Genomic DNA, 11,310 nt, shown 5'->3' with positions numbered 1-11,310 from the left:
ACAGCAGGGGCTGTGTCGATAGACTGGTTTAGGAACCGCTAAATAAACAGAGCTTTCGGATGGAGGGGATGGAGTGAGATTGACAGCTGCAGCCGTTTGTTTTGGGAGCGCCAGTGGCGACGCAGGTGCAGGACTGCCGATTCCAGGACTCCTTGTGTAATATGTAAAGCCCTGCTTGCCTGGGGTGTGATGATGCACAGGAGGCGAATGAGAATGGCCTTCCTCGGCAGAGAACGTCTTGCTGTCTGGCCTGTAAATGATGTGGTTTTGTCCTTCCATGCCGGGGAGGTGACTCACAGGACTTCTGCCATCCAGCAAAGAGGTCTTTGAGTTACTCCAAGAGGGAGCAAATCCGGGCCCGTCCTTCGCTCTCGTGTCATAGGTAAAGTAGGGCCCGTTGTACTGAAGAGGCTGCTTACTGAGGAAAGTAGACCCATTTCCTGCCGCCTTTGACAGTCCCGTAGCTGACATGGTCCCCTCAAGTAATGGCATCTTGCTTTGTGACACCAGGTCAATGAGGCTTGACACTGAATGGCTGCTGCTCATCATGTGGTAACTTTGAATGATGATCCACTAATATTGCTCCAGACCTACGAATGAAAAAATATATATATTAGATCATATTGACGTTCAATTTAAAAACGTATATGTAAGAAATAGACTAGTTAAAGAGATCAATGTCCTTAGTCTATCTCCAGTTCAGACTGCAGGCAGACAGACAGACAGACAGACAGGCAGGCAGCAGCGATTCATAGCAGAAATCAACAATTAACAGACGCATGCTTTATATTAAGGGGATTGTCACTAGACTGGCTTGAGGTGCCTTCCTAACCTTGAGGAGTCATGTGTCTTATCACATACATCCTCATCAGCCTATCAATATCAGTTGCAGGCAGCGTTACGTGAAATGCAAGAAATAGCAAACAAGTTAAGACACTGAGGAATGTTTGATGAAGATGTATAATCTAAGGATAGTCAATCAAAAAGATTTGAGAATGAATTCAAGCTATTTATTTGACTCCCACAGTATGACAGATAGCTTGTCACCATAAACAAACCCCACCCCCATAGTGTGGCTACAGTATCGGTGGTGATGTAATATCCATGTGCGATTTAAAGTGGTTAACCCTTACCCCTGAAACCCATTTCTGCAAATATGAAATGAAACTTATGAAATGACTGAATTACCAAAACATATTCTAGACTTGGGTGTCTTTAGTTGATGTGTTGCTATAAGGTTTTACAGTACTTATGACTCATTTCTCACTGCAGAGATATTAGAAAGTAAATGATGTGTGTTCTTTCACCACACGATCTTTTATCAAACCAGAACATCTGACTACCTCATCTGAAAAATCACCAGATTTCACACCAAGTTCTCCATTTGTCTTTACATCTTGGGCCTAACACTGCAGCTCAGTGTATTTCTTCCATTCTGCTTATACTATTATCAACCTGCACAGCATTGGCAATAGCATAGGTCTCTTTCACGCACGCCTTGAATGTCATAGCCTATAGTCATTCCAGCTGAAAAAGGAACAGACTGGGATTTTTCTCAACATGTGTGTCCCCTGCTCTTCACTATGCCGCCCCAGTTCAGTTCCCTCCTCTTTTCTTCTGCCCCCGGAGCCGTGCATCAGGTGACGCTTCCTGTGGCGTGTGGTAACGTCAGGTGACACTTCCTGTGTGGCATGTGGTAAATCCCCTTGAGCTTATCAGTACGATCAAAAAATACATTTGTGACCACAATTTTGGGTTTTTATAATGATCCATTATAAAGGAGAGTGCAATGCAAATATCATTATACTCCTCGTCCCGACCTTTCTATCCACACAGTCGTGCTGAATGATATGTCATGCTGACAAATGTGCATCTTTCTTGATTTTCCGCAAAAAGCTCACTGACCAATCGTGAAGCAAAATGTCTCGAGAGGATGCAGAGTTTGGAGATAGATGTACTGGGGTTCAATGAACACAGACGGCAATTATTAAGTGTTCGATTTTTCTTATAAGGGCAAATAAACGGTGTCAACAGAATGCGCTGATAACATCTGCGGGGCTCTCTTCAAACCCCAACCCTAACCCTAGAGACTGGCTTTGGTCTCAACGAGGCCCGTGTGGTTTGTAGGTAGGGATGCACCGATATGAGAATCTTAGGCCAATACGATAACCGATATTAACAGTGCGGTTTTATGGCCGACAGAAGCCGATATTTACAGATGTCGATATGATCTGTATAAAAACAAGTTTTTAATGATAATCACTTTGTACATACTGAAAAAGACATGTAGCCTAAACAATGTGAATTTGAAAAAGTAATTCCTTTCTTTATTTCCAAAACATTTGGAAAGGCCCATAGCGCATTGTTTCCTCTCAATATGAAAAATGTGGCCCATGCCAATATTAACATTGCTGATATTTTGCTCATGATCAGACCGGTACCAATATATTTAAAAAAAGGACTAACATCGGCTAATACCAATTGCCGATATACCCCTACTTGCAGGGGACTTGAATGTTTGCTTCACTCCATCCCCACTTTATTAAGACACCGTCCCCTGCAACCCACATGGGCCTTGTTGAGACAGACAGATAAGTGAAGACAGCCTCAACCAACGCTCACAGATGTTATCATCAGAGCATCCTGTTGTTGACACCTTTTAGAACTTAGAAGGTAGCCTGCAGAAGGACGGTTTATGTGCATGGAGGAAACTAAGCAGAGCTGCTGTCAACTGATTGTTAAAACCACATTGTGTGTGTGTGTGTGTGTGTGTGTGTGTGTGTGTGTGTATCCTGTCCCCAGACCTTGATGGAGTGTGATGGTGGTGGTGGAGGGGTGTCTAACCGTCGAAACAGACACAGGCGGACTCTCAAACCACGTGTTTTACAGTCTATGGTAGAGCCATGATAACATTCGCCTCGTTCCTATACCTTTCTTATCTAAACGTATTTATTATCCGTGCCCCCCTCCAACCTCCATGTAAACAGCCCTCTGTTCTCAAGACAAGAAATCAATAGTTGTTTTGTTCTCAGATGATCAAAATAGTTGAAGTAGAAGTTAAAATAAACACGGGCCAGATAACGTTCTGTGAAGGCACCATGAACTCTGCACATTGTGCACAAAAAAAAGAAGAGAAAAAAAGAGTTATCTAGCGTGCACAACGTAGGTAGGCTACAGATCTTTGAAACGCATTTGCAGACAAAGTTGAGTAACACTGAACAGATGGCCAGTAGACCTCCTCGAAGTAATAGTACGCAAATAATATGGAAATAATGCACATAAGAGCTGGACCAGCCGATCGCGATAGTCATTTCCATATCAGACACAGGCGTTGTATCCCATAATCCCACGGTACAACCCACAAACCACACCGTGGATAAAATATATATCCTACCGCTGTCACTGCTTTCTTGCATTATAGTTCCTCCAGGAAATTGTGTGACATTTGTACATTCTGTATTGTAACGTTAGCTGCCATTCACTAACGTCCAAGTCAAACGCAACCAATTTAGCCTACTTTCCATATTCCATCCTAAATTAGCCGCTTGAAGATTGCAACAACAAAAGTTTTCTTACCTCGCTAATGTAATTCCAATATATAATTTCCACAAAGACTCCATGAAAAACAACTTTCAAGTAAAAAAAAGAAGAAGTGGAAATTGTTAATCGCGGGCTTGATAGTAACGATCCGGATGAGCCGAAACCCACGTCCACACCGAAAGGAGGCTCCTGCCAAATGCTTTCAGTGGCTACTTGCCCCAAAGTCCATTGTGGCTGCAGAGAGGTTACAGGCTGCTGTGCTGCAGAGACAAGAGGGCGGAGGATGGTCTTTGATCAATAGGCGGAGTCACCCTGTGTGCGTGTATCCACTGCTTGTTTTCTGCATTTTCTGATGTTCCCTCGCCGACTCTCTCTCGCTGCAGTAGCTAGTATTCAGTTTTGGCCCAGGGGCCAGGGGCCCGGAGCGGAGGGGCCCCCGAGAAAATCAGCATGACATTTTTTTCTTTGGAAGATCATCATAAGAAAATGTGAATGACTATTAGTCAGAGGTTTCACTCGCCTCACTTTTCGTCTCACCTGCAGTATTTAAATAGTCATTTTAATTCTAGTAAATTATGTTTAAAAACAGTCTTCTTATCAACAGGTGAAAGAGAAGATGTCCAAGAAAAACCCACTGATACAAAACTTGGACCGCGCAGTTCCATGGAGAGAGTGAGGCCAGGATATTGCTCTCTGCCGAGACAGAGGATGGTCTCTCGCTTTTATACCCTGAATAACACAGGCTAACAACTTCCTCATATTCTTCCCACCAACTTAATTACCAGTCAATAGCACACATGTTTACACTAACCATTATGGTTTACACTAACCTTGTGACCGGAGAAAACATGTCCAGTCCATCTATGAAAATGTGTCCATCTGACATCCGGGAGTTTTACTATCTTAAATCTATCCAACACATGTCAGGACGTTTACCATCCCAGTGTCCTAAATTAAACCAGTCAACTTGGAGTGTCCCTTAGCTCACTCAAATGGCTCACAAATGGGTTAACTGCTTTGCGTCAGCACTCAGCAGCAAGGTGGGAATTTCGTTGTTTTAGGGGCAAGGCCATTTGGCCTTCGGCGTCGCATAATTTTTTAGGGCACAAGGCCACATGCCAGGGCACAAAGGCCATGGGTGAAGTAAGCATCAAAAGATGCTCCGCTACAAACAGAAACCGCAGGACCACCGCGAGGACAACACACCGCGGCCCCCACGGACCCTGCCCGCAGCAAAGCACCCCCGACGTTCACTTCACATCAAAGATGCCTTGCCACAAGCAGAAACCGCAGGAGCCACGACATGCCGCCCCCAAGGCGGTATTCTTTGGTGACAGTGTGGCCAGAGCACTCACACCGTTGGAAACCCTTCTACATCCTCAGCAGGTATCTCAGGGTCACCAGCGTTTCGCCCCCCCCCCCAGCCTGTACGCCTCGCCTGAGTGGGGCTGCGAAGATTAATCTTCGCCTGTAGAAGGGCTCCAACTGCGAGCTCTAGTCAGCCACACCCATCTTGCACCCCCTCTTCTTGTGCTCTGAGCAGGTTGAGCAAAGAGGTCCAGGGCACTGTGGTTTGACTCCTGACCCCGGTCCTCCGCCGACTAACAAGCAGTACCAATAAACTCAGAGATACATCTCTGGGTAGTATCAGGTGCTTTGCGTTGCTGTAGCTGCTCTTTGCACTTGGTCTTGTACTTGTAGCTAGCTTCTGCAGTGCCTCGGGGTGCCAGCCCTAACACTGTTGCGTTCCATTGATCTGTGGGCATCATGAAGAGTGATGTTTCAGAAATGTGTGTTAAAATGAGTCAATGACACATCTGATGCTTTCAAAGCAACTAGTCAAGTCAAGTCAAGTCAAGTTTATTTATATAGCCCTAATTCACAAGCATGTCTCAGAGGGCTTCACAGAAAGTATGTCTAGCTGATTCTAGCTGACACAACAGTAACAAGAATATACAGAATAAAGATAACATTTGAACAATTGATAATATAGAAAATATAGAAATGAAGAGAGAGCAGAGGAGAGAGCAGGAGAAGGGGGAAGAGCAGGGGGAATGTGAGAGAGTGATGGGGTGGGGAGGGAATGGGAGATGTTGGAGGGTATAGGAGGTGGGGAAGGAGCAAGAGGAGAGAGCAGGAGAGGGGAAGGGGGGGGGGGTGTGGGGGAGAAGAGAGCAGGGGGAGGGAGGAGGTGGGGAGAGAATGAGAAATATAGACGCACATCTTGCAAACGGACATACCGTATGTCAATTTCTTAGCAACTAAACTATGCCTAATTTAATTGGCTGCAAGCCTTTAGTAGTGAGTCCTTTTGCCAAATAAGCACATGTTCACATATAGAGCTTATGGGTGCCTTGCTTTAGGGAAGAGTGGGTGCCATGCTTTGAATAGTGGCGAAATACTAAGAGCATGGGTGCCATGCTTTAAATAGTGGCGAAATATTGGAGGGGATAGAGTGGGTGCCATGCTTTGGAGTAGAATGTGTACTATGCTTTAGAGTAGTGGGGGAAACGGGGAAGAGGAAGAAACACCGGGAAGAGGAGAAAGCAGGAGAGTGGAGGAGGGAGGAAGAGCGGGGGGATGTGAGGGAGAAGAGGGGGGAGGTGGGGAGAAAATAGGAAATGTGGAGGAGGAGAGAACAGAGGAGGAGAGATGAGGGTGCAGGGGTAGCAGGCTGGTAGCAGGGCACTGCCAAGGTGCATGGCCTTAGGGATCTCAGGGCATCATGGCCAGAGGGAGGGGCAATGGAGGCCATGGCCTCATGGTCTCAGTGTAATTCCCACCCTGGTCAGCAGGAAGAAGCCACCAGTGTTTATATAGATAAACAGAAGCTCAGTACATCCTATTCTGACCTTCAAATAACCTTTTTGTCTGAGCAGACTAAAAGACCACCTGTTCCAATAGTGAAATTACTATTGATATGATGATTAAAATATAAGTAATTCTGTATCAATAGGGGGCACGATGGCGCAGTGGTAGCGCTGTCACCTCACAGCAAGAAGGTCCTGAGTTCGATTCCCAACTGGGACACTATGGGCGCTGAGGGTGTGTCCCCATCCCCATGTCCTCAGTGCCTACTGCCCAGGTGGGCTCAGGTGGGGCGGCTGTGGCTCAGAAGGTAGAGCGCGTCGTCCACCAACCAGAAGGTCAGTGGTTCAATCCCCGGCTCCTCCAGTCCACATGTCGAAGTGTCCTTGGGAAAGACACTGAACCCCAAATTGCTCCCGATGGCTGTGCCAGCACCCTGCGTGGCCGCTGGCCAGCGGCCACCCTCGATGGGTGAATGTAGGCACATTGTAAAGTGCTTTGGATAAAAGCGCTATATAAATGCAGTCCATTTACCATTTTACCATCAAAGGGGCCTTTCTGTGCGGAGTTTGCATGTGCTCCCCTGGGGTTTCTGCCAGATTAATCTCTGAGACATTTTTGACTATAGATTATTTCTATTTTCTTTCTACCGTTGGGTTCCCAGATTGCCTCCAGATAGGAACCTCCCACTAAAAACATGCCCCCAAAAAAGTATCTAATTCTGTATCAAATCGAATCTAATGACATCATAGACATTTTGAGATTATGTTCTGTCATGGAAATTCTGTAACAAATGGACTTGGGAACAGATAAATTGCCTTTTCTCAGTATTTATTTGATACATTTGAGCAAACAGGCACAGTCTCGGGCCAAGGCCACATGCAGGCTGAATGAGCAATCTTCTTCTAACCTTTTTAACACTGACCCAAAAATAAAAAAATATATGTGATGTATTTCTGCACAACAAACAGAGAGCCCGTGGTTCAGACAGAGGCCAGTATCTAATGCTACAACAGAGACTCACTGATATTTACTGATACCGAACAATGTGAGCAACATTAATGTGATTGATTATAAATTCCATCACAATGTTCCTTTAGACCAGGGGTCTCTTTTTTTAGGATGAGAGCTACTTTAAAAAAAATAAAACTAATTGCAAGCGTTTCCTTTTTTTAGTACACATTTTGCACATTTTGTATGATGGTCCTGCGTAGGCGCGTACCCATAACCCACTCACCGACTGGATGGATGGCCTTGTCGGCGAGCACCTCCTGCAAAGTGGTGTGAGGAAGAGGGCGTCCTCTTTGGTAATTGCTTGATCGTCGTGGCGCGGTCAACAGACTGTAGATCACACTAGGTACTGAGATGTCAATCAATCAATGTCCTGGACGTACTTCTACATCAGACTCTCTTCTCTGTTCTCTCCTCTCCTCTTCACTTCTCTTCTCCTCTTCAACTTTGGTCTTGCTGGCAAGAACTGAGCGAACATGTCTTGTGCGTCCTCATATACTCACTGGTGGCAGACACCTATGACATCACTGATGATGTCATAAGGTGATGTCATAATGCTCACAGACACCTATGACATCACTGATGATGTCATAAGATGATGTCATAGTGTTTAAACAGATCAATGTCATCACAAAGCGTCATCCAGGGATAGTTCCAGGGAACTGGCCGGATACGAGGCCTAGGGATGGCCCTTGTTAGCAGCCATTCCATCTCGAATAAGCATCTGCGTGGGAACCTTTCTAACACTGACCCATGGTCCTTTGCCGCATGTCATCCCCTCTCTCTCCCCACCTTTCCTGTCTGCCTACTGTCCTATCAAATCTATCTATCTATCATCAGTATATAAATGGGAGCTGGGGCTCTGTTTGTTTGTCTGTCCCACTGTGATTGTCCCTCTGTATGTGGCGCACACCCCCCAATCACCATCAACGGCACAGTGGTGGAAAGGGTGGACAGCTTCAAGTACCTGGCAGTCAATATCCACCAGGACCTGACTTGGGCCGGCCACACCGCCACTGTCGTCAAAAAGGCCCAACAGCGAATACACGGACTCAAGCGCCTGAAGAAATTTGGGCTAAGGAAAGAAATCCTCAGGGACTTCTACAGAGGCACCATTGAAAGCCTGCTGACTGGCGGCTTCACCACCTGGTACGGGAACTGTACCACCATGGACCGCAGGGCGCTACGGAGAGTGAGACGCGCGGCACAGCACGTAACAGAATGTGAGTTGCCAGATCTGCATGAACTGTATAAACAGCGGTGCCTCAGGAGGTCCCTGAAGATCATCAAAGACACAAACCATCCCCACAACAGCCTGTTCTCCCTGCTACCCTCAGGGAGAAGATACAGGGTTCCGAAAGCACGCACAAATCGCTTGAGGAACAGTTTCTTCCCGCAGGCCACGAGACTCCTTAACATACACAAATAGTGTAGTAGCCGCACTGTACCGTACTGTACCGTACTGTAGCTGCTACCATTACGTATGTCTAACGTTTAATTGTATGTTTAATAAGGAATATGCTATTTGCACCTGTATGTCAAATACGCCGAATTTAAAATGCCGAGTTTAATTGTATGTTTAATAAGGAATATGTTATTTGCACCTGTATGTCAAATACGCAGAATTTAAAATGTTTAAGCACGTCTAAAGTATGCACCCGACACGTGCACCTATGTGCAGTGAATATGCCACTGTCTCTGACTTGTCTTATCACTATACTGCCTTATTGCTTGTTGTGTCTCTTGTTGTTTTTGCACCCATATGCCCTGTTATATTTGTACTATTTGCACTATGTTGTAAACGGAGTCCACAGCACAAGAATTTCACACGTGATACTTGTACCATGGAGTGACAATAAAAATCTTGAATCTTGAATAAATCCCACTGTGACATTATCCGTGATGTCATAAATCCCACTGTGACATCATCAGTGATGCCAGTCTCATTGGCCACACAGCAGCCGAGCTGCGAATGTGAGCTGCAGGGCCAGTTTGGCGAGCTGCAGGGGCATAGCGGGCGAGCCTAGGAATCGAGCGCGCGTAGGACGAGAGCTACTTTCAAAAAATAAAACTAATTGCAAGCGTTTCATTTTTCTTTTTTGTCGAGTACACATTTTGCACATTTTGTAACGTTATTATATGTTTATTTTTAGTAAAAGAAAATCTACATTTGAAATTTCCAATTAACCAGGAAGGTGGTGGTGGTGGTGGTGTGTGTGTGTGTGTGTATGGCGAGCTACTTATTGAGCTACGTGTTGGCGACCCCTCCTTTAGACCAAATCTTGACCTCAAATGGACGTCAATCATTTAATAATGCATTCATGTCTAGGGGGTCCTTCACTTAAAAATCGTTTGGGAACTCCTGGCGTAGTGGACAGACATAACCCACTATATTTTTTTATTTTTTTAAGTGAAAACAATAGAAATCATGTTAATTATTAAGAGTGTACTCATGTGTGGTGGGTTCACTCCAGAGCTTTTGATGAAACAGAAAAGGATTGGAAATTAACCACACATGCTTATGATGACATCTCAAGCAAATGAGGGGATACAATTAATGATTCACTGGTGACATGTATAACCAGGAATGTGCTTTTCTGAAGTGTCACTGTGCAATAAAAACAATAAAAGTAGTGTTTAGCAGAGAGGGATAGTGCGCTATATCCGCCTATTCAGGTATAGTGAGGTTAAGAAAAATGATACTATAGTCAGTATGTGCATAACGTAAAGTCTGTACAAAACAAATTCATAGATATATACAGAGAGCATGCTGCTGATGAACAGCAGACTCTATGTCTATGACAGTACAGAATCCCCTTTTGTTAAACCTTATCCTAATGTAGTTAATGGTTGATATGGTTGGTGACCAAAGTTAAAATGAGGTCAGATGTTGCCACACTTGGAATGTATTATTGTTCTTTTCATTGTGTTTGGGCCAAATGTTATTTCCTTGACATACATAAGCTTCCAACACGATTGCTTTACAATGTCATATTCCAATTCAATATTAACAAGCTGCAGACTTTGTGCAATTAATCAACTACGGCAGCAGTGCGCCATCATTACTGACATTGAAATACGAGCATGGAAAGATCTAGTAAACAACGAAGCTCAAGGGTGAATTCTTCAACTCTGAGTCAACGTCTTGTTGTACTTGCATCATGCTCGTCCCTCTTCGTCTTGCTAGTGGAGGCTAATTTGTGTATCCAGTGGGATTGGCAGTTTAGTCTAGACAAGTTGGTCGTTTCCATCAGTACCTGTGGTCTCACAGGTAAAGGGACGCTCGCTGAGGGATGTGCCTGGGGAGCGCGGGAGGGGGCTTTTCCCCACAGAACGCTCTCCTGTCTCCTCCATTTCCAGTTACCATGGCATCACAGCCTAAGGCTAAGCAACACAATGCATCAAGAGGCCAACAGGGTGCCATACGGTGACAGCAGCATCCTCCATTCTTAACAAAGGCAGTGCAAAATGACATGCATCATGCAGCCAAATTACAAATTAATCTAAATAAATCGGACACATTTTGTAAGACAGAAAGCAGTAACCGGGCGGCACAGAGCAGCTGTCAGACGTCCTTAGTCACATTAAAGTCCCTTCTGTAGGTCTCTTGTTGGTATAGCCCTGCAGTAATGAACCATGCAGGATAAACAAATCGTTTGATTTTATTTTCATTTAAAGTGACATGCTCTCTCAAACTACTTCCTGCACAAACATTTACTGGCAGTGTGCCCATGTAGATGCCAGAATCAGATTGCTACAGATCATTTCCCTCTGTGAAACGTCCTTCTGTTAGATATATATCTAATAAATATACAACATATACATTTGTATTAATCCAATATCTAGCAGAACTTTATATTATTTCCTAAAGTAAAGGAGCTTGTCTTCCCATGGGTTTATCAATAGGGAAAGCATCATTCAAAGCATTCATACACTGGCTGGAATGAGGGA

The sequence above is a fragment of the Poromitra crassiceps genome, assembly GCF_964638095.1.
Source record: "Poromitra crassiceps genome assembly, chromosome: 18".
Taxonomy (NCBI): Eukaryota; Metazoa; Chordata; class Actinopteri; order Beryciformes; family Melamphaidae; genus Poromitra; species Poromitra crassiceps.
This window is presented reverse-complemented; position numbering follows the sequence as displayed.